The 24,907-nt window shown below is 34.5% G+C and overlaps 1 protein-coding gene and 1 long non-coding RNA gene across 7 annotated transcripts in view; one reads left to right on the top strand and one right to left on the bottom strand.

The window, feature by feature from the left end:
* The window catches only part of gli3 (GLI family zinc finger 3), a 340,422-nt gene that overhangs the window by 248,006 nt on the left and 67,509 nt on the right, over window positions 1–24,907 (top strand).
* LOC101886967 (uncharacterized) lies at window positions 11,182–14,444 on the bottom strand. Of its 5 annotated transcripts, none has more exons than XR_015524811.1 (6): window positions 14,351–14,444; window positions 13,452–13,487; window positions 13,222–13,357; window positions 12,913–13,105; window positions 12,684–12,820; window positions 11,182–12,232 (listed from the first exon to the last, which is right to left on the bottom strand). It is a non-coding gene; the product is annotated as an uncharacterized LOC101886967 (long non-coding RNA). The 5 variants fall into 5 exon arrangements; XR_015524812.1 differs by having other exon boundaries at window positions 12,913–13,027; XR_015524815.1 differs by having other exon boundaries at window positions 11,183–12,121.

The raw sequence follows: 24,907 nt of genomic DNA, 5'->3' as shown, positions 1-24,907 counted from the left end.
TATTAATGAATGTGTATATATATATATATATATATATATATATATATATATATATATATATATATATATATATATATATATATATATATATATATATATATATATATATATATATACATATATATATATATATATATATATATATAAACATACATAAAGTTGAAGTCAGAATAATTTGCCCCTCTGAATTATTAGCAACCCTGTTTATTTTTTCCCTCAATTTCTTTCCAATTTTTTTCCAACACATTTCTAAACATAATAGTTTTAATAACTAATTTCTAATAACTTATTTGTTTTATCTTCACCATGATGACAGTAAATAATATTTCCCAGAGATGGGTTGCAGCTGGAAGGAAATCCGCTGCATAAAAACTTGCTGGATAAGTTGGTGGTCCATTCCGCTGTGGCGACCCCGGATAATAAAGGGACTAAGCCGACAAGAAAATGAATGAATAAATGATGACAGTAAATAAGATTTTATTAGATATTTTTCAAGACACTTCTATACAGCTTAAAGTGACATTTAAAGGCTTAACCACTGTAGGTTATTAGGTTAACTATATTTAAAAAAGAAAAAAAATCTAAATTTTATATTTTATTGTTAATTATTATGCAATAGTCATCATGGCAAAGATAAAATAAATCCGTTATTAGAAATGAGTTATTAAAACTATTATGTTCAGAAATTTGTTGAGAAAATCTCTCCGTTAAACAGAAATTGGGGAAAAAAAATAAACAGGCGGTCTAAAAATTCAGGAGGGCTAAAAGTTCTGACTTATATGTATAATTCTTAGCCCTTCCGAATTATTAGGCCCCCTGTATATTTTTTTCCATGACATTATTATTATTATTATTATTATTATTATTATTATTATATTTTTGTAGTGTTTCCTCAAATAGCTGAAGAGATTTAATTGGGCAAATGTTGTTTTTGTACGCTAAAATGAAATGTAATTTCAACAGTATTCTGTAATTGCTCTTTCCTATATTGAGAATAATTTACAAAACAAGCTGTAGAGAGAGAGTGTGTATAATATGTTTTTAGAGTATATTTTTTTTCTTTGGCTAAATTAAATTCACAGTTGTCTAGTACAAATAGTTTTGTTTCAAAATTAGAGTGCATTCCTTTTCCATTACTCACTCTAGAAGAGAAATGTTATAACATTCTCCATCTGTGGGGCATATTGTAACGTCAAATGAGGCACTTTGTAAAATGTGACAGCTTAAAATCTGTTCTAATAAAATTAACTATGAAATTTGACAATTGACAACACACTGCAACCAGGGTTTCAAGCACCACACATTGCAGAATAAAGTTCAAATCAATGTGACGAAATAGAGGAAGAAACACATGAAATATTAATCAAATATCAAGGCGTAAACTATATATGCTTTTCATATATACTTTTGCTTGTCTAGAAAAGGCTTGACACAAAATTCAAAACACAAAAAGTATTTTTTTTTTTTTACCTGTCTAATGCACATTTACGCATGCAATGTCACTCAGCTCTTGCTGTAATTTATTTATTTATTTGTTTAATTTTTGATTGAGCAAACAACAATACATTTTATAAATCCATCTGTTTATGCAGATGTTGATAATAAATGCTGCCTGTGATTTCATGTACAATACGGCTTAAAATACAACACTAAATAGGTCTCTGTTGGTCTTTTTTTTTTGAGTATATTTTTTATTTTTTCTATATTTAATTCAAAACAATTGTTAACAAAGCATATATTTAATTTGTTAAAGAGCCCCTATTATGAATTATAAATTATCCCCAACTACAGGCGATACATGCATGCAAGGTAAAGAGAAAAAAAAAAAAAACTCTTTCATTGTTTTTTATTATATGCATTTATTTTTACCTAACTATTACAATGATGTTCATGTTATCTACGGAATCAGAGCTCGTTCCTTTGATAGTTAGTGTTAATTACAGGTAAAATTGAATAGAATTTTGGTGTGCTTTACTGGTTTACTTTTTACTCAGAATTGCTTTACTGTCACTTTAAGTGTGGTAACCCAGATTTTTGTAGTTGGCTGCAGGCATTCAAGCATTGTTTGTCAGTGGTATTTCAAAGTATTGCAAGTTGAGCAAAATTAACAAAATAAGATTATTTGTATTGATTGTGATAATACTGCTGCACAAATCAAGGCTATTTTAGAAAGCAAAACAAAGCATAAAATCTTAGTGTGTCCATGCACCTTTTGTGTGCATGTGTGTGAGGCATAGAGCTTTGAATTTTGTTATTTGCATAAACTGTTGTCAAGCTGCCCAATCTGAGCGCAATGTGATGACGCTGTATTTAGCATAAAGTCTCTTATCTCAACAGCTCCCAGGAGATGCAAATATGTATGCGGTCTTTTGTCATATACTTTCTTTATTGTTTTATACATTTTCGAGGCCAGTCAAGCCAAACCCCACTTCAATCTAAGATTTCAAGGTACTAAAGCTGTCAGTCTTGAGGAACATTTTAAAATGGTACATTTTTTGTACTATTTATGTACTATTGTGTTCAATGTAGGTTGTTATTTACACTGTAGATGTTTTATTTACAGTTCTCTACATCACATTACAATCACTCTCACTAGCCACTTTGGCTGGTTTAAGATCATTTTTAGATTAAATGCAGTGTTTGACAATAGGAATGGCCCAATATGCGTGGAAATGTCATCTTAGAGTCGAGAAGCAGCATGACCAACAAAAAAATAGCGTTCGCGCAAGGAATAGAAAGCAGGTAAATACCGAATGAGAGGATGATCACTCAGAGCACAGGTGATGCAAGTGAATGTTTAAAAAGCATTCGTTTCCTGGCGCAAAGCAATTGTGCCTGGAAACGCAACTGTTGCCATCAGTTCTCTTTGAAGTAGACTGGACAAAAAGGGATGCTCGTGCACCCACAATCCTACTGCTATCAAAAGTTTTGGATGTTTTTAAAATATGTATTTTTATAAACAGCAGCGGTTGCCGGTTTTATTTGAACTATTCTTTGAATAAAACAGATTATGGGCCTAACGTTACACATGTGCGTGTGATAATCACACATAGTATTTTTTTTTAAATGCAATCGCACGGCAATTCGTAACTTTTTATTTAGTTGCTAATTCGTATGAATTCGTATGATCTAATTCATACAATTTAGTACGATTTGCTTATCACCCAATGACGGTTGTGGTTGGGTGCCACGCCTCCTTTTTAAAATAATACATTTTTTCATAAGGCTTAACTCGTACGAATTTGGATGAATTAGACACTAAACTGACAAACCGTAAAATACTTACGTTTCTTCGTGAGATCAGGTTGGTTTTTACCTGCTTCCTTTGCTGTATTTTTGTTAATATGGTTTAATTATCATTTTTACAATTACATAGCTATAATAGGAGATTAACTTCCTATGTATGTGTAGTTAATTTCATCTGAGAGACCTTTAGCCTGGACAGACTAGTTTTAGATCCATGGCAATAATACTTTTTTTAATGTAATTGTTTTTAAGAAAGGTTCTGTTGAATAAAAAGAGCATGTATACAGCTATATTTTTCATTATTTGACATATTATTTAACATTTGTGGCTAAGAAATAATTATTTATTTATTTTTGGTGTGGTCATAGATTAATTCGGTAAATTATTGATGTTGAGCCCTGAAAAGTCCTGTAAAATAAAAACGAATTGCAATGCAACACTATGAAACCACAATCCATTTTCTCATGCACATTAATCAAGTTTATGCATATAAAATATATTTTCCCAACAACAAAATTGTGGCTAGTAATGTTGGAAAACTACTAGACAGTGGCTGGTGATCAAAATGGTTAATGTCAAACCATGTTTATTTACAATACAAAATACTTGCATATGATACAGTATGTATATAAAGTGATATGTCATCTAAAAATGTAAATTCATTCAGCATTAATTATCAGTTTTTTTGATTTGCCATTAATACTTGTATTTCTGTTTATAAATAAATGTTTCCTATTATTAATGGTTACTTAATAGTTTAAAATGGGATGTGTAATAAATTTTGAATCATTGTGCAACACAATTTTGCAGACACATACCGAGGAAACTTATGTTGCTTGACTTAATGATTCATGACTTAATCATTGTGACTTCTCTGCATGTTGGATTGACACCTTAGTGACCAATTATCAAGGATTCATCAAATCATGCTCTGCATAGATTATTTTGCCTCTTTAAATGTAAACATAATATTTTTATACATATGTATTTATTCATTGTGTATACTTTTCTACATGCACATTACTTTATGAAAACCTCCATGTGAACACTTGTTCAGCGAAAATGTGCAGGGGATGAATTTATGTCATCCCCCATGTGCACCATGCCTTCCCTTTCCAGATTTAAAAGCTTAGCTTTTTTTTTTTTCTCTATCTCTCTCACTCACTTTCTCTTTAATTCCTGTGCTGTGGTGTGAGGACAGGCGGTCAGGCTGTAGCTGGCCTCATGATTAATGATGTTTATACTTGACAGAAAGCTCCTTTATTTATCTGCATTGCTGCTCCACAGATATCATCACTCACCTGAATGAAAAATATTCACTCATACCAATTTTGCAGTATAATTGAGTGGAGTCACTTCTCTTCTGTCGTCTTTTAGCCCTTTTCTTTGTCACCCTCCCTCTTTTTTCCCCTCTCTCTCTTCACTTCTGCTATCTGGCCGTCTTATCATTGCCCCAGTAATTTTCACACTGCGTTGTATGATATGGAGAGGCTGGCTTTAGCCTTTTTTGACATTAAGCCTCTTCAATTTTCACAAGAGAAGAAAAGAGAGTGAGAGAGAGAGGGTAAAATGCAAAAGAAAGTTGCATGCCACTTTGAGGAGATGCTCAAGAAGAGGTAAAATATCTCACCTCTTTTTTCCACAAGCAATTTCAGGCTTTGGAAAGAACTGAGATAAAGTCCTTAGGAGAAATGAGGGCAGACTGAGGTAATATCCTTTTTTTCACTGCTTGGTTATATTACTTAAATGTATAGGCTGCCCTTTTTGTATCTTAAAGTCAGTATGAGGAAGTATGCATTATGGAGCTATTAAAAACATTCAGATGTGTACTTACAAAAATGTGATAAGCTGTTTTTGACAGCATAACGTGATCAAAATATGATTTTAAGATATTGAAATATGATTAGAAACTATGTTAATATTTGGTTAGTGTAATTTTACCAAGTAGGACATGTTCCTGGATTAGCATCTACAGTATGTTGATCCTGGAACAATATTCCAATCAGAATTAAGGAATATGTTTACAGTTTATTCTAAGTTTAGGCTTGCTGTTGGGGTTATGTCTACATAATTGTTATCCAACTATTATTCCCTGATTTTGTGAATAATTTACAATTAGGGTTGGGTTTGGGGTAGGGAATAGGAATAGATTACATTTTCAAATAAAAATGACATTCCAGGATTAACATAGATGTTATTCCAGGATCGCATTCTACTTGGCAAAATCATACCCACCATTAATATATGCTAAATGCACACGTATTCAAATTACTGTGGCATTTAAACATGCATTATATATATATATATTTTTTTTATATATTTCCCGAATGATGTTTAACAGAGCAAGGACATTCTCACAGTATGTCTGACAATATTTTTTCTTCTGAAGAAAGTCTTATTTGTTTTATTCTGACTAGAATAAAAACAGTTTTTAACTTTTTTTAAAAACCACTTTAAGGTCAAAATTTGTAGCCCCTTTAAGCTATATATATATATATATATATATATATATATATATATATATATATATATATATATATATATATATATATATATATATATATATATATATATATATATATATATATATATATATATATAAGTTACCTAATTACCCTAAATAAGCCTTTAAATGTCACTTTAAGCTGTATAGAAGTATCTTGAAAAAGTCTAGTAAAATATTATTTACTGTCATCATGGCAAAGATAAAGAAGCAGTGATTAGAAATGAGTTATTAAAACTATTAAGTTTAGAAATATGCTAAAAAAAAATCTTCTCTCTGTAGAGCCTTACAATTGTCTCAATAATCTTCTTTGTGAGACTTTGAAATGTTTTCAATCTTATTTAATAATATTGTAAATATCTTTATCATATTAAGTTAAAGCTGAACATTAATGTTTCTCTCCACATTTATGATGTTAAACCTTTTTTTCTGTAGTACTCTGCTGCATTAAATAATCACATGCAAGACCCGACATACTCCCTAACATTCACTCATGATTACATTTTACATTTACAAATAAATTTTGGACATTTAATTAGTTGCACAAGATGTGTGACAGGAGAGTATTGTTGCCCACACTATATAAAAAAATATGCCTTTTTTTAAACATGGAAAATATATGTATGCTGTGAGATTATTTTAGATCTTTGGACTTTTTCAAATCTTTCTTTTTTAATTATTTGTATTATTCTGTGATCATATTTTTCTCTACACGTGATGATGATCTGAACTCTTATTTTGCATATTAAAAGTCCCTCTAACACATATGTACAGCAAAGGCAACAACCATTGCCTTACCTCGAGTATAACTGTCTTGTCACAGCTGGCTCAGCTGTGTTAACCCATCAAAGTGGTTACGTCTCAGACTCAGAGGTCGTCTAACCTTGTCTATTTATTTGGCTTCGGGGCACTGTTTCCATGCCCCAAGTCAGAAGACGAAAGATGCTTTAAGCTGATAAACTAATATATTCTCTTTCTTTTTTATTGTGTTGGAAAAAAAATGCATTTTTTTCTCCTGGCTTGTTTTCTCTTGCCTGCGGCATGCTGGAGGACCAGCAGAGCAATGGAATGAGAGTTTAACCTCACACATGCTACAATTTCGCATTGAAAAAAAAAATGCAAATTGCACTTCTTAAGCAGTTCTACTGTGCTTTAAAATATTGTATTGCTCTATAACGCTGGCAAATAATGCTGTGAAGCAGAAATATGTGAAGAAATTGTGTACACTGACATTCTCTTAGAGAAACAATTGAAGTAAAAAAATGGATCATAATGTTTGAACTTTGTTTTGGCTGTAATACGAAAATGGATCACAATCTTGTTGTGTGTGTGTGTGTGTGTGTGTGTGTGTGTGTGTGTGCGTGCGTGCTTGTGCGTGCGTGCGTGCTGTATAGGGGTAGATTTTTTTTCTCAAGATGACAAAGTTAACAATTTATTTTTTTTCGAACACCAGAAGGGGACTGTTTTTTTTGAGGGCAGTGAGGTAGTTCCTGGAGGTCTTACAAAGAGGCGTTGTCCATTTAAGAACCTTAAACCCTTGGCTTTAATTGAAAATATGCATAAATTCCCGAATTAAGACAAGATTCTCACCTTTTACTTAGTAATTCTCTCAAATCACAAAAAAGTTCTCCAGGATTGGTTACATTTTAGATGTTATGCAGTGCTAATGATACTCAAGTATGAAAACATTCAAAAAGAAAATAATGCAATTTATTTTTAATAAATCATGTCTGCATCCAGTAAGGAACAACAAATCATCAGTCATTAGGAACTGTTCTGCCAACTTGTATGTTTTTGGTCTTGTCAAATGTAGTCAGCATTTTTGAATGTAAAAATGCTTTCTCTTTTAGCTTAAGTTAAACACTGGAACAAAATGAGAAAGAATTATTGATGGGAGAATTAAAATTTTCGTGTGAACTAATCCCTTTAAGTCTGGATTATATAATGTAAGGACTGTTTTAAATGGTTAGTTCACCTCAAAATAAAAATTATGGCTCATTTCCACTGAGTGGTTCAATACGGTACATTAGGGGTCACATTTATCAGGCTTGCATTTCCACTTCCAAAATGTTACCCTTTTGGTGGGTGTCGTGTACGAAAGAAAGTTTCAGTCGACGTTATTCTCGCTCAAGGAAATGTCAAAGTAAAGCTGTACAGATCGTTTGCATATCATTATGAAAAGCCTTCTCACAAAACAGATGCTTTATACACATAAACACTTGTGTACAAATGTTCATTACTAACTTTTCTATGAACAGGATTTGATTATAACTGCAGATCATTAATAGGGCAAAATAGCCTACTGTAACTTCTGCAATTATATAGAATAAATAAATGAATTTAACATATATAAACACATACAGCCCCTTACAGTCTCCGATATGCCAATTGCAGAAAAACTACACACAACATACATTTAGTTCTTATTTAGGTTTTAAAACAACACGCAACATATAGCCCAGTCAGTGCATACCTCTTGTCTTTGTCTTTAATCTAAATATAACCCTTTTGTTAGAAAGTAATTCCGTCATTCCGAGTTCATAATAGTCCAAAAGGCGAGGGTAATAGTTACACATGGCAGTTTGTTGATGTTTTAGGTTGCTGAAACAATCACTTGCTCCTTTGTTTTGTCAAGCTTCTCCTTTGTTTTTTTGAGCATCACTCTCACGTTTGTCCGTTTTTGAAAAGATTAAGTGTCAGAACTTCAATAATCACGCGCAAGGTATTATCATGAGCTCAAGAAGTTTGTTATTTCAAATATAGACATGTGATGAGTGCAAGCGAGAAAGCGAAACAGCTCGCAATTTAGACGGCCTTGTAAACAACTAATGTTACAGGGCACAGGGTAGTTTCTGCTGTTCCTCTTGGCTTCGTGGTTGTTTATCAAGACAACAACAAGGTTTGTTTAAGATCTGGTCGACCATGGCTCATTATTATATGTATGTATCAATATGGTGTTATGTCTCGGCTGTGTATTTGGAAATGGAGCTTCCTTTTTTTTATTCTTCTAGCTTGTGCATGCGCTAGTGACACATCTCTGTAAACCAATAATGTTTAGCTGCGCTTCTGGCTCTTCCGCTAGATACTCTTCCGAAAGGTAACCCAAAAAGTGGGACGTTAGAGTTTGCTTTTTGGTACGTTTTGACAGTGGAAATGGCCATAAAAGCGAACCAAACCGTACTGTACCGCACCATACCACTCAGTGGAAATGGGTCATAATGTCATGCTTACTCATGGTCTAGCTGTTAGTGTCTGATTAACTAAAGGGTCCTGGGATCAGTTTGGTACTGACATTTAGCAGAACAAAGAAATGTATGAAGGACACCAGAGCAAAAAAAGATGTAAACATGCAAAAATTTGCTACATTTTTGGAAGTATTTCAAATTTTTCAAATTTACTAACATACTGATATGCCATAACATATTTTAGTTTACACAATTGCTTTCACTGTGTCCCGTCTCTCTCTCTCTCTCTCTCTCTCTCTCTCTCTCTCCCTCTCTCTCTCCTCAAATATCTCTGTCTTTTGTTCTCTCCCAAAAAGGAACATTAAAGAGCCACTATTTCTGCTGTCAGGGGCCCTCTCCCGTTTCCCCTCATCATTTTCATGCCTTCTCCTCCCTTTCACCCCTCTCTTCAAACTCCTGCTCGCCTATGTCCTCTCTCTTCTCTCCTGTGCTCTGTCTTATCTTTTTCCTTCATTGTTGTGCTGGAGTTCTGGCACTGTGCCCCAAGAAGAACCTGTCCTCTGGTCAAATAACTCTGGCATCTCAATCTCAGTAACATCGGTCAGGGATCTTTTCATGTTTAACAAATAAAAAAAAACATCTGCAATCATTAATGGTTTATTGAGGTAATTACTTATTTTAACAATCTAGATTTAATATTGTTTTTTGCTAGCTCACATTGTCATTCGTTGGGGCAAATAATTAATCCATGATTGTTACAAAAAAAAAAAAAATCAAAAAATTACAATAACTAATTACAAATGTTCCTAAAAAAAAATTATTTAAATTTTAAAATTCCTTTCCAGTTATCAAAGAATTCATTTGATCCTTAATAATAGTATTGTAACTATTAAATTGTTTTCAGTTCTAAATTGTATTAAAGCTGCAAGCAGCGATGAAAGGGACCTCGCACCCGGGCTTACCGTTGTCTAGTGGCCCTAGGATGACAAAGAACAGTGGACAATAATAATTTAAACTGAGCAAAATATATATTAAAAAAAACTCAAAAATTACTGATGTATGCCAAACTTCCTTCTGCCAGCAGGTGGCGCTATGACTGTTACTCAATATTGGCATGTAGATGCCTTCAGGAGAGGAATCTCATTAAATGTTAATTTTCAGGCAGATTAGACATTGTTTGTCTGAGTTATAAGCACTTTCTCCTCCAACCACAAATGCATGCCACTTCTGGGCCATGTGCAAAGTTTAGTGAGTTTTCAGGCATGTTTAGACTCTCAAAATCTCGATTCATTCTGAAGAAGATGAAAGAAGAAGAAGGTGCCTAAATATATATAATAGTGTAAAACCCATAAATGATGGAAAAAACATATTTCTGTAATTGTGATCCTGGCTCTTCACTTTTGCCATGTCCTCTTTTGGTTTTGAAAAAACTTATACCTCAGGTGTTTCAAAACTTTTTAAAGCTTTCCCACTGTTTTGCAATTTTTAGTCAAGATAAAAATTATTGGCCATCTGGTTATTCCTATGATCCCCCATGAATGGATAATAATGGTGTCTGTTCAGTCATACCCGTTTTAGGCAAAATCTCTTCAAAGTGATTCATAGTCAACTCAAATAAAATGTGGCACTTCTTGAACTGATTTTGAGTCTCAAAAATGTAGCTCTGCCAGCCAAAATCATGTCACACGCACCCAAAGCGAACCTCAGCAAACACATTAATGATGTCACATTTGCCATGTGCACTCAAACTAACTAGTGGACACATTGAGTATAAAACAGGCTTTGGACCTTACCAGGCTTATTTACTGTGGAATACTCTACCGTAATAGTTTGGTTACAGTTAGTAACTGGCAACTGTGTTGTCAGTTATTTACAGTAACCAAACCACACTCTTAAAAGAAACGGTTCTATATAGAACCAAAAATGGTTCTATCAAGCGCTTCATATATGGAACCCCAAAAAGGTTCTAAATAGAACCATTTAAAGGGTTCATTAAATAGAACCCCAAATGGTTCTTTCACTCTTAAAATAAACGGTTCTATATAGAACCAAAAATGGTTCTTTCAAGCGCTTCATATATGGAACCCCAAAAAGGTTATAAATAGAACCATTTAAGGGTTCATTAAATAGAACCCCAAATGGTTCTTTGAATTCAAGTTACATGGTTCTATTTAGAACCATTTGAGGGTTCTTTATTTATTATTGAATTAATGTTATTTATTATTGAATAAAAAATAAAACCAATGCAGAAAATTCAAATTGTTTAAATTTATTCAATTTACTTCACAAAATAAGTTTTAGATAATATTAAAAATTGCACCTCTGCGTACTTTGTATAAGATCTACCTCTAAACATTATACATTTTTACTATTTAATTAGTAAACATAATTAACAGCTTAATGGCATTCAACAATCTAATTCTAATGATTTCACTTATTAATAAACATTTGTAAGCTTGCTTACTGATTGAACAAATACAAAACTTAACTTTCAAACATCTCTAAAATGATGAAAAATGTATTACAATGCAGATAGAAACAATACACAAACATCTATTAAAAAACACTACAATTTCAACAAGTTGACGGTACATGTATGTATTGGTCATGTCAACATCCATTTTTATACATAATTTTTAATAAAAGTTATTGAAGAAAGTGCTTAATCGCACACAAAACTTTGCAAAATGATTAGACAAAACACTGAGAACAGCCATTCCACAACCTGTAACATGTCCATGTTTGCCGGCCTCTCTTAAAACGTAAATAGTTTTGTCTATGGGTGGCACAGTGGCTCACTGGTTAGAACTGTCACATCACAGCAAGAAGGTCACTGGTTTGAGTCCTGACTGGGTCAGTTGGTGTTTCTGTGTGAAGTTTGCAAGTTCTCCCAGTGTTTGTGTGGGTTTCCTCTGGGTGCTCCAGTTGCCCCCACAGTCCAAAAGCATGCGTACGGTATTGGTGAATTGGCCACAGTGAGTGAATGTGTGCAGGTGTATGAGAAAGTGTATGGGTGTTTCCCAGTGCTGGGTTGCAGCTGGAAAGTGAAGAGTAATTGCTAATTCATTCTACTGTGGTGCCTCTGATAAATGAGGGAGCAGAAGGATAGTGAGCGAGTGTTGGCCATCGTAATGCTGACACTTCAAGCCTTGACGGAATCAGGAGAGCTGTTAGGACCTTTGGATTTCTGTAAAACAATATTTCAATGCTGAGTACTTCCTTCTTTCCTTCCCTTCTTTTGGGCCATTTCTTTTAAAGATGTTTCTGTGTTCTTCACTAAGTCCTTATATGCAGCATCCTAAATTAAAACATTTTGTTTACTTTGTGTAAGTTTCCAAGTGACACATTTTCAGAAATACAAGTACTTTAAAGTCATCAAAAATACAGAAATACAGTGTAGACAGCTATAATATATTTTCTATTTAATCTGCACTTCATTTGTTACAGAATTTAATGAAATTGACATTTCTGAGTGACCTCAATTCAGTATGTACATTAAATAAAACAATAAAATTAGAATAAGAACAAAACAAAATAACTGTATATCAAATAACATACATCATATTTGGCAGATACTTTTATCCAAAGGGACTTTGATTGTGTTTAATCTATACATTTATTAATATGTGTGATCTGGAACACATTTGGCATTGCTAATGCATTGCTTTACCAAATAAGCTTTAAAATGTCATATGCACAGATTTTTCATATCTATTTGGCACACAATGTAACAGTGTTTGGTTACTCACAAGCTGTGGCACTCCAAGAAGAAAAAACTGCTCCATTAGTTTTGCAGACCCCTCCATAATCTGCGCTCTGGAAAATAGTGTTTCATTTGGTTCTTGACTTATTCGTAAACGGTGTCGCATTCTAGGTCCATCACAATCTGAGGTAGGAAGACAGCATTTGTAGAATGTGTAAATATAAATTTAAATCACAGAATTAATCTTGACATAAAATGTATTGAAATGAACTTACCTTGTGTTAAGTCCCTCAGAGTCCAGTTCACTTCCTTTTGATCCCATCATTATGAGCTCACCACTGAAATCCTTTAATTTTTACATTTGTTTTGAAGACATTGCAACAAGGAATCCTGTAGGCAAATTTACACCTTTTAATACATATTTCTGCTCTGCAGGACTTTTTTTAAGCAACGACCTTAATATTCTCACTGTATTAAAACAGCAGTAGTAAGTAATAGAATATTTTTTGTGATAAATATATTTTTTTCAGTACACAACAACCAACAAGTCTGAATTATGCATGTTATAAAATACAATACTTTACCAGGTGTGCTTGAAGATGATGTCAAACAATTATGGATGTGATGTGTTTTTCTTTAAGCTGGGATCCTTCTTCTTCAAAGCTACTTGTGTGCAGCAGATCAAATTTGGAAACTTAATATGGGTCCCATGACACTTTTCTGTAATGATAAATACAATCTTGAAGTCTTTTATAATATTTATTTCATTTTACTGACCACAATACATTTTGTTTGAATTTTAAAACAATGATACCAAGCACAAGTTTTATGATGCAGTTCAGTTTCCAGGCTGTTTGAAGAAAAAAAAATATACATTAAAATATTTATTTTAAACTTATTTTGCACTATATATATATATATATATATATATATATATATATATATATATATATATATATATATATAATTTCACAATAAATTTATTCTGCATTTTTGTGTCTTTTATAAATAACACCTGATCTTTCATCTATGGATTGTTAAAATATGTTTGGCTTTTTAAATGTTTCAATAATATTCAGGGGCGGACTGGCCATAGGGAGAACTTGCCACCGTGACTGGCCTCCCGTGCGTGCACAGACTCGGGCACGAATCTGCCTGTGCGGGCACGAGCGGTGCACTGCTATCTTGCTGTTTTATGCAGACTAGCGGGAACGTCTAAAAAGCGGGCAGTAATGTTCACTACTTTGCAGAGTTTAGCTCAATCACTGATAAAACACACACGAACCAAGCTAAAAGTGAGCATTTGTTCAAGGTTGGAGCTAAAAACAACACGAAAAACACGATGAAATTGGCTCAAATCTAACGTTAGTTAATTTTAAAATAACGTGCACATGCTTCATTCACGCTCTCTCGAAGCTCGCCTTCAAATAACACAGCTGTGTACTGTTATCGGTGATTTAATTAGTAGTACTGACGAACAAGTATAGCGATATTGTAACTTATTTTGAATAAAAAGCAGAACAAATTTAACTTAACAGATTTCTGAACCGAAGGGTGACGACCGAAGTCATCAAGCACAGTGTTTATCCATATTAACGCTAAAGTTGCCCCCATTCAATCTGTATCACCATATAACACGAGGGATTTTCTATCAAATAACCTTCCTTCATAATACAAAATATTTCACTATATATATTAAATGTACTAACATACCTGAATGATGAAGCTGAAATAGTGGACTTCTCCTTTCGAAAAATTAACCTTCTCTCGAGGCTCTTCACCACTGGTCCATGACGATGTCCTTGTCAATGACTGACGTCACCAGAGGGCCTTTTTATGATTATTAGTTTCAAATAAATTATTAAACCATAACAACATGTTACTGCACAGTCTAAATAAATTGGTCATTTTATTTATTTCACAAAATAATTTGTCAAAAATGTTAAACATAAACTAGGCCTATAAGTTATATGCTATTGTACAAACCTGCATAAAAAAAATCCCATCATAATGTACACTGATTAAGTTTTTGACCACAGCATTCATTTTATTAGGTTTTGACTCAAAAAGCTTTGTCTCTCTGCTTATAATTATTTAATAATCTTTACTACATAATTATGTTATGATTCAAATATTATAGAACCATTTTAATCAAAAAGGTTCTTTGCAGTCAAAGGGTTCTAAATGGAACCATTTTTTGGGTAAAAGGTTCTACTGGACAAGTATAGAACCCCAAGGTTCTATACAGAACCTCAAGGAACCTTTTTTTTAAGAGTGCACTAGAGTGACTAAATGGCAACAGTGTTGCCAGTTCTGGCCCGTTTCCACTAAAAGGAACAGTACGGTACGGTACGGGTCAGTACGGATCACCTTTATCAGGCTGGCATTTCCACTGTTAAAAGGGTACCAGTGGTACTCTTTTGGTGGGTGTGGTGTACGACAAAGTTTCAGTCAGGGTGAATTTCACTTGAGGAAATGTCTCCTGTAAAGCAGTATGGGTGGTTCACATATCATATAAGAAGCACCTTTCTGTGAACATAATTTGATTATAACTGCAGATCAATGACAATGCGAAATAGCCTTCTGTAACATCTGCAATTATATAAAATAAATAAATAAATGAACATAACACACACAGACCCTAATAGTGTCCGATATGTTATCAATTACAGAAAAAAACTACACACAGCACACATTTAGTCCTTATTCAGGTTCAAAAACATACGAAACAGCCCAGAGTTAGAGCAAACCTCTCATCTGTAACTTTAATCTTCAGCAGCACATGTAACCTCTTTTTAGAAAGTAATTCCGTCATTCCGAGATCATAATAGCCCAAAAGGTGATGACAATAATTAAACATGGCAGTTTGTTGATGTTTTAGGTTGCAGAAGCATCATTTGTTGCTTTTTTTCCCGGCTTCTCCTTTTTTTCTGTGCTTCACTTTCAACAGAAAGTCACTTATGACAGGATCGCATATCAGAGTGCTGCAATGATCACGTGCACATTATTAATATGAGCTCAAAATGTTTGTTATTTTAAATATAGAAGTATGGCAAGTTCTCTGGGTTGTTGCGCGAGCGATTGACGTATCTTTTTAAACCAATAGCGTTCAGCTGCGCATCAAGCTTCACCTTTTGGTACCCTTGTTACCCTTTGCAAAGGGTGACCAAAAAATGTTATTGTACGGTTCGCTTTTTGGCACCCTTTGACAGTGAAAACAACCACAAATGCCAATCAAACTGTACCGTACACTCAGTGGAAATGGTCCAAAAATGACAGTAGAAAATAGAAGCAATAGAACTCTATAGGTAATTTAATATTAAAGCAGGGTGAGAATTAAACTCTGTTGGGCTGTAGATCAGTTTACAGATATAACTTATTTATTTCAGGAGTTCCCCTAAATGAAACTGAAAGTAAACATCACCATGAACATCTTAATAGAGAAATAAACACATTAGGGGGTTTATTTGCTGAAATTCGTATTAAAATCAGTTTTTGTTTAAATTGTGCAATGCATGTTTATAATGTTTTTATGCATAGTATATATTTTAAAAAGGGGAAAAACAATAAATAGTTGTATGAATGCTGTTATGCTTAAATAGTATTGCATTAAAAATGCATGAAAGTCATGTGACCATGAGGAAGAACGCAGCATCTCATTTCTCACAGGATGTGTTCTCTGCCATCACGCTCTCCCGAGTTCGTTCTTCCAGGGACACCTGGCAAGACCAGTCTCTACAAGAACGCAAGTCCGTTCTCTGCGTTCTTGGAATTAAGACACACCCAGTGACTGGAGCACACTTGAAAGTAAACAAATTAAACACCTGGTTCCCTTAAAGGGGCAACACCTTTGTCTTTAGAATAAGACAGAGAGACTGTGTATGTGTGTATGTGTGTGTGTGTGTGTGTTAATTCCTAAATCATTGATTTCTGCCTTAAGACAAATGGACTTCTCTATAAATAGCAACATAAAGCATTAGAGTAGATGAGACAATAATTGTTGAACAGTAATTTACCATTTATTGTCAAAGTACATTTAGTAAATTACAATTTTTTATTCTTTGCACTAAACAATATCATACAAATCCTACTACTTTTACAGTAAAATACTGTTTCCTTTTATTGCAGCAAAACACTGGCTGTTTTATTTATTTACTGCATAATATACAAGAAGGGGATAACAGTGCATTAAAAAACAAACACTAAGCCTGTCACAGGTTTTCCCCTTCCTCAATTACTGCATTTATTCGATGTTCTGTCGATTTGTCCTACCTTGTCAGATTCAAAAAGTAGGTAGCACATATTGATGACGCAATATGCTACCCATCAGATTTTGCTACCAGTAATATTTTGAATGTGGATTAGTCTGATATGAAGCTGTAATGTCACCCTAACCTGCCTAATCCCTAATCCCAACCTCTAAATACAGAACCATTCAAATACAGTGTTGGTAGCGTAATCTGGCGGCTAGGAAAAATGTCAAGACACCAGATTACCGTCATCTACATATTGATTACTCCCGCACCTGCACATAATCATGCTCATTACCCCAGCACCATAAACCCTCACTCTGAGCTGCAGTGTCTGATCTTGTTGCAAATGAATGATTACACTTTCCTTATGGTCAGTGTTTACACTTATTCTGAAAGTTACTTACCTCTCCTTCTATCCTGTTATCTCCAGTATCTGCGTCCTTTCTCCTAGTATTGTCTATCCTGGTTCATCATCTAGTTGTCGTGTGGTTTTTGTCTGCTGATGCTTCATGTTTCTCGTATTCCGTCATCTCCATCTGGTCTACCCAACATCCAATGAGTTATCTTTTGAACCACTCAGAATGAACCACTAACTTATCCAGCATATGTTTTACGCAGTGGATACCCTTCCAGCTGCAACCCATCACTGGAAAACACCCATACACTCTCATTCATACACATACACTATGGACAATTTAGCTTACCCAATTCACTTATAGCGCATGTCTTTGGACTTGAGTATGAAACCAGAGAACTTGGAGGAAACCCACATGAACACATGGAGAACATACCAACTCCACACTGAAATTCCAACTGACCCAGCCAAGGCTTGAACCAGCAACCTTCTTGCTGTGAGGCGACAAGACATCACACGCCGCCTTACGGGTGAATTGTACCATTAAAATCTAATATTGTGTTAAAGTTGTTTTAGAAAGTGAACACACACAGACAAATTTGGAGTGGGCCTAAATACTTTAAGTCTGAGCTGGCATAGTAATAGTGAAAAACTGTGGTGGGATGTAAGTCAACTGAGCTCTTCTACTGAGTAGACAGGATTTTCAGAAGCCTGATTAGGCCAGACTGTTTGTCTGTATGCATGCAATTGGCATCTTATAATCGAGAAGCACCATGACTGAAAAAAATGTGTGAGTAAAATGTGTGAGTAAAAGCAAGCAGGGGAAAGCATACTGAGTGCAAAAATAAGAGGATGATCATATATGTGTGGTGACAAAGGATTTGGTGTTAAGAGCACAAGTGATGGGATGTTTGTCATATATTTTCTTTAAATTTTCTCAGCTACTCTGTCAAGACCTGTTGTACTGTGCAGGTGACATCCTTCTAGTGATATGTCATTTTATTGGCTGGCATGCTAGGAACCAATTCTTACACTGCATCCAAAATGGCTGGCAACCAAAAAAAGCAAATTTTATGGTAAGGAGAGAGGCATGTAAATTTTACCTTTTAAATTTTTTTACTATTATTATTATTATTAAATGTATATATTTGTGTTTTAATGTGTCAAGAACAATACATTTAGCTTTCAAAGCTGTTAAATTGTTTGTTTCAAAATATCATGCTTTTTAAATGTCCACTATAGTGACACCAGGACCATCTTAATGTAATTAATGACTGCATGTTGTATGAGGCAGAACTGAAGCAGAGAGGATTCTTTATAAGATTGTTGAGGGAGACTCTGACGTATGACAATCAGACAATTAGAGAATTAGGGACAATTAGAGAATGACAGTCAGTTTTCAAATTGCTTTTTTTATGTTAAATTTAATATGGATTAACATTATTATTATTATTATTATTATTATTTTATTTTATTTTATTTTATTTTTTTTGCTGGTGAAGAACAAAAAGTGACGCCTGTGCACCCAATAATCTGCTTCTTTTAAGAGCTTAATATAAAAAAATAAAACAAAAAAATATATACAAAGTATATAAAAGCATACAAGAGAAACAAGTGTATCTTTAGCAAAGAACTGCAAATATGCATATATTTTACCAATCTATCGATAAACACACACCTTGTTCTCTTGCTATGCACAGCTGTGGTTTGTTGTTAAGGCTAAACAAAAAACGAGTTGAAATTGGGGGAAACAGAAGTCTGACACCGTTTTCATATATAATTTAAGTCGGACTGAGGCGATAATTTAGTACAATTAATGAGCTAATCACAAAATTTTTAGAGGGGCTGAATAGAAACAATATAGGGGTCTAAAGTCCCCCTAAATGTAGGTTAGTGACAACCATGTTAACTGGTGATTATCAGACCTTTAAACTGGACAGACTCCAGTGCATAAATGTAGATGGGTTGTTGCAAGAGGGATGAAAAGGGTGACAGAGTGCATAGGGCCCTGGCAATTTAGGAGCCCATTTAGTGGCCCTGCGATGGCAGCGGAAGGTCCCATGTGCAGCCACCACACCATATCGCCCCTCCCACCCTTTAACTTTCAGCGATCGACACAAAAGCCCCCTTAACCCCTGACAATCATTTACAAACCCCCCACATGGCCGAAAATTGCTGGCTACGCCCCTGAATGTAGATACATAAGAAAGACATTGTTGAATAAAAATTGTGCATACAGCTATGCTATAATGAGTAAGTATGGGATGGAGTAGTGAACACTGGGCACCCTGTAATTCTGAACACAGTTCATGCATAAATTAATTTTTACAAACCAGCTATTTAAGAGTTAGTGGTTTCTAAGATCATTCAGAATAAGTAATTAAATGATTAATACATTTTTTAAGTGAACATTTATGCATCTTATTTTTCAGCCATATAGTAATAGTTAATTTGTCAGTAAAGAAAATACTTCATAGTAACTGCACACATTTATTAAGCATTAATAAACAGTTAAATAATAATTTGTAAAGCATTAACTCTACATAAATAGACATTAGTAAATAGTGTATAACTACATTTACAAATACTGTATTCTTCAATTATAAGCACATGTTTGTTTGCATTTTTTATATGCATTATTAGTCTATTTAAGAGTAGCTTGTGATTTTTTTTTCAATCGTAATGAGCAAGTAAATTATTAATAAACCATTAAAATTAGCATTTATATATGTTATTATTAGGCATTAGGTAATAGTTATTTTGTATGTTAACAAATGCTTTATTAACATAACTTCATGTAGTTTTGTGACCTAAAGGGAAAATCATTTATATATTATTAATTAATTTTTATTATTATTATTATTAGCCCCTTTAAGCATTTTTTTTTTTGATCGGCTACCGTAAAACTGTTATACAGTGACTTGGCTAATTACCATACCTGCCTAATTAACCTAGTTAAACATTTTGATTGCACTTAAAGCTGAATACTAGAATCTTGAAAAGAATCTAGTGCTGTCATCATGGCAAATAAATCAGTTAATAGCAGTGGTGTTAAAACAAAAATTTTACAGGATTTAACAGGACTTCAACTGTACTAATTAATTACTGCACAGTTCAAACATCACTAAATAAAACATTTAAATGTTTTAATCAATTCAAGTTTAACTGTATAGCACTTTTCATAATAATTAGTGTTTCAACGCAGCTTTACAAAAGGTACACATTATTGCATTACATTCAATTTCTTTTTTTAATTTGCATTGTCACCTCACAGCAAGAAGGTTGCTGGTTCAAGCATCCGCTGGGTGTTCACGTGTTTCCTCCGGGTGCAACCGGTTTTCCCCACCGGTCCAAAGACATGGGCTATAAGTGAATTGGGTAAGCTAAACTGTCCGTAGTGTATGTGTGTGAATGAGACTGTATGGGTATTTCCCAGTGAAGGGCTGTTCACGACACAATCTCTAGAGACCTCTGGATGGGCATCCCCAGGTGGAAATGGAGAACAAAAAAAATAATTAGCGTAGCTGCTGTTCATAGTGTATTTAAAAGATATTACTTTTGGACCCTTAACAAGTGGGAGGCAAATATGCAAACTGTTGCAATTTCCACACCTTTTACCTGATTTGGATGTAAATGCCCTCAGTCTGCTGACTGTCAAAGCTGACAGTCTTTGGTTAAAGTAGTCTTGCTCATTTCATTTTAAATTCTTTGTGTGGGTGTATAGAGCCAAAAATGTTAGAATTGTGTTGATGTCCTAACTGTATGTATTTGGGCTGTGTGAGGAAACTGAAGTACCATGTCCATAGGAATCTGAATCTGGGGGTGCACACATCAATGGCACTTTGCTGTATTAATAACAGTGTTGAAAATGTCACCTTTGAACAATGCATTGGATCTACAGCAGCGAGAAACTCTGCATGACTAGAGAGGTCAGGGCCTTCCTAAAAGAACACTATGCTGCTTACAAACGTGGAAACAAATGCCTCTACAGTGCAGCCAGAGCTAACCTGAAAAGAGCCATTAGGGGTGTGAAAGCAAAGTACAAAAAAGAGGTTAAGGACCACTTCACCCACAACAACTATGACAGGGCAAGCAGCGTCTCAGCAACTACAAAAGTACTATACAGAAAAACTCTGACTGAAGCGCTTCGTGCCAATTGAACTTAGTTGTTTTTTTTCCCCACTTTGAAGAGAGAAAGAGACAGAGAGACAGAGAGAGAGAGAGAGAGAGAGAGAGAGATATTCACACTACACACTGACGTCTTTACAATATAGGAACATAGTGTATGGCGTTGGCTTATAGTTGTTAACCAAGGAAGACAAAGTTTTTCAACCTGTCCACAAAAACAGCCACCATCCATACCTACCTAAAGTCAGCTACAAATATCCCACTACTAAAGAAAACAGCAATTAGGCACCTCAACGACTACCATTCAGTAACACTCACCCAGGTATTAGGAATTGCTTTAAAAGCCTGGTGCAGCAGAACATCTAACCCAGCATCCATACACCTTCATCCCTCATCAATTCACATACAGAGCTAATAGCTCTAGAAAATACACAAGCACTACTCCTCTAAACAAACATAATTTGTTCCCCTTGAATGCTGGCGTAATCTTATTCTTTACTTCAATGAATATAGCCAAATACGTTTTAGGAAATATTTTATTAATTATTTTTAAATTGTCTGTATTTAAATCAACAAATGTAAAACATTTTAATGTGTATTTATATAGTGCAATTATTGTGTATGGCCATACACCCAAAGCGCTTTACAATCATGAGGGGGGTCTCTCCACACCACCACCAGTGTGCAGCATCTACTTGGATGATGCGACGCCAGACACAGAACAACGGCGCCAGTGCGCTCACCACCCACCAGCTATTGGAGGAGTGGAGAGAAGTGCCATGGGATTTTTAATGACCACAGAGAGTCAGGACCTCGGTTTAACGTCTCATCCGAAAGACGGTGGCCACTGACAATATAGTGTCACCTTCACTTTTTACTAGGGCATTAGGACTCAAACAAACCGTAGGTTGAGTGCCCCCTGCTGGCCTCTTTAACACCACTTCCCACAGCAACCTAGTTTTCCCATGTGGTCTCCCATCCAGGTACTGACAAGGCTCAGCCCTGCTAAGCTTCAGTGAGTAACCGGTCTTTGACTGCAGGGTAATATGGCGGTGGCATCAAACATCACATTTAATTAGCCTACATAATAATTGTGACAATTTTAATTAAAAGAAATGCAGACCTAAATCAGAAAAAGGTGTGACGGAATGGAAAATGTATAGCGAAGGCCTGTATCCTCTTCCTCCACAGCCAGGACCCTGTAATGTGTGCTTCTTGAAATATGCATGGAAGTCCTTGGAAAGGAAGGTGGCATATTGAGCTATAAAATCTATAAGTACTTTTCAGCATTATTGGTGCCACCACAGAAGTGCAAGTTACCTTAGCCAAGGGCACTGACACAACCCTATACCATGACAGACCCATGCTTTTGGACTTGTTGTTGATAACAGTCTGGGTGATAATGTTCTTCTTTGGTCTGGAGCACACGGCGTCCATTTGACCACAGTATACATTTCCACTGTTTGATGGCACATTCCAGTTGCCTGGTCATCGGTGCTTCAGGACACTGTTAACATAGCGCTTTCTTTTGGCACAGTAGAGTTTTAACTGGCATTTGTGGATGTAACTACATAATGTACTTGACAAAGGTTTGCCAAAGCAGTCCTGAACCCATGTGGTGATATAGCTTATGGATAAATGACAATTCTTGATGCAGTGCTGCCTGAGGGATCGTAAATCATGGTAATTTAGCTTAGGCTTGCTCCCTTGTCCTTTACAACGTAACACTGAACATATTCCAGATTCCTTGAATCTTTTAATTATGTTATGCACTGTTGAAGTCCAAATATCCACATGTCTTTCAAATGACTTTCTTTTAGGAGCATTGTTTTTAACATTTCAATAATTTTCTTACATATTTGTTTGCACACTAGCAATCCTTTGCAATCTTTGCTCATAAAGGACTAGATCTTTCTTGGATGCTGCTTTTGTACCAAATCATAATTACTTATTACCTGTTGATATCACCTGGTTGAAATCACATTATCATTTAACCAAATTACCTGATTATTAGGCTATATCAGGCTATTAGTTCTTGGTAAATATATCCTAATATTAAGCGATTGCTTAAAAAAAAAATTGACATTTAAAGGAAATTCTATATTCAACTGACCAGCAGCAATACTATCTTGTACTATTCTTTCTTTCTTGATATGCTCGCGGGAAAGTGTGCAAACTAACCAAAATGGACATATGTAGAGATTTGTCCATCACAAAGTTATATTTTTTTTTTTTTGTTTGTTTATTGCTTGGAAGAGTTTTGGTGGGCTTGACTCATCAATGTCTGTCCTTGTTGGCCTGTGTTGAGGTCCTGTTTTGTGAATAACAACTATATAGTCTGGAAGTGTTCAGATTAAGTATTCATTGAAGGTACTGCAGGGTGTTTTAAAATACAACTGGTCTGAGGGCGGCTTACATTCAGTGAAGTTCATGTTAGGCTTGCTACTATTAGTTTTCTTTTATTTCACTGCTGAGGGCAATTGATTTTGTTGCAGTATGAAAGCTGCCATTGCAGATATTGATTTTTGTAGTAAAGTACCATGATAGGAGATAAGTAATCATTGCAGGCCTCATCTGATGTCTGGATAGTTATAAATGCTTCATCTTGAAAGTGTGCACACACACATGTTCAGTTTGGGCAATAGGAGCCATATTTTTAGTGCATTTTTTATATGGCACAAGTGTTTGATCATTTTTTCAGTAGTTTAACCTAGCATGTAGCACCCAACCAGTTTACCTGAGATCTTCTGAAAGTTAATTGCATATTCAGATATATTGATCTGTCATATCTCCAACATAGGCATAAAATTAAATGCACCGCAGTATGCAATACAAGTTTATAGTGACCTAAGGGAAGGTCAGGTGGAGAGTCTGTTGTCCTTAAAGAATTTACATTTCAAATATCTGCTTTAACATTTTTTTTTACAAATTCTTAATAAGAATGTGAAGTTTATTATTATGTTTCCTTAATCTCCTTAACTTGTTTTAAAAAAAAAAACAGTGTGATATCTTTCTGAGAATCCACTTAAAGGCATCATAGATCCAATGCAATGAGTTAATGGCTCCATCTTTATATTTTGTCGCTAATACCTGAGAACTTACATGGTAACTAGATGTGTAAGTACTATGTAACTACAGTGTATGTACACACTGCTACAAGTATTTACTTGTGTAATACTGGTGTGACTACACACATGTAACAACCCACTGAATAGTATGTGTAAGTTCAAATGTGTAACAGGGCATTGGTAACAACACAAAAAAATTACACATCTGTAACAAAAATTACATAGTTGCATTGTGTAACAATATGTAAGATACATAAGAATGGCAGAACTAATGCTGAATTAGAAGGTTTCACTTTGTGATAGCAGTGTAATTGCAGGGTAAATTTTCAGGAACTGTTCACTCAATATAAAGTGTAAAATTGTCACAAATTGCTGTATAATCTATAAAACCTAAGCCTTTGTGCAACTGTTTAACAACAGCAAACTTCCCCCAAAAAAGTATAAGCTTATATAGAAATATACAAAT

Source organism: Danio rerio, chromosome 24 (genome assembly GCF_052040795.2).
Source record: "Danio rerio strain M-AB ecotype USA chromosome 24, GRCz13ab, whole genome shotgun sequence".
In the NCBI taxonomy this organism is placed as follows: Eukaryota; Metazoa; Chordata; class Actinopteri; order Cypriniformes; family Danionidae; genus Danio; species Danio rerio.
Note: the sequence above shows the minus strand (reverse complement) of the source record. Positions and strands in the feature narration are given on the sequence as shown.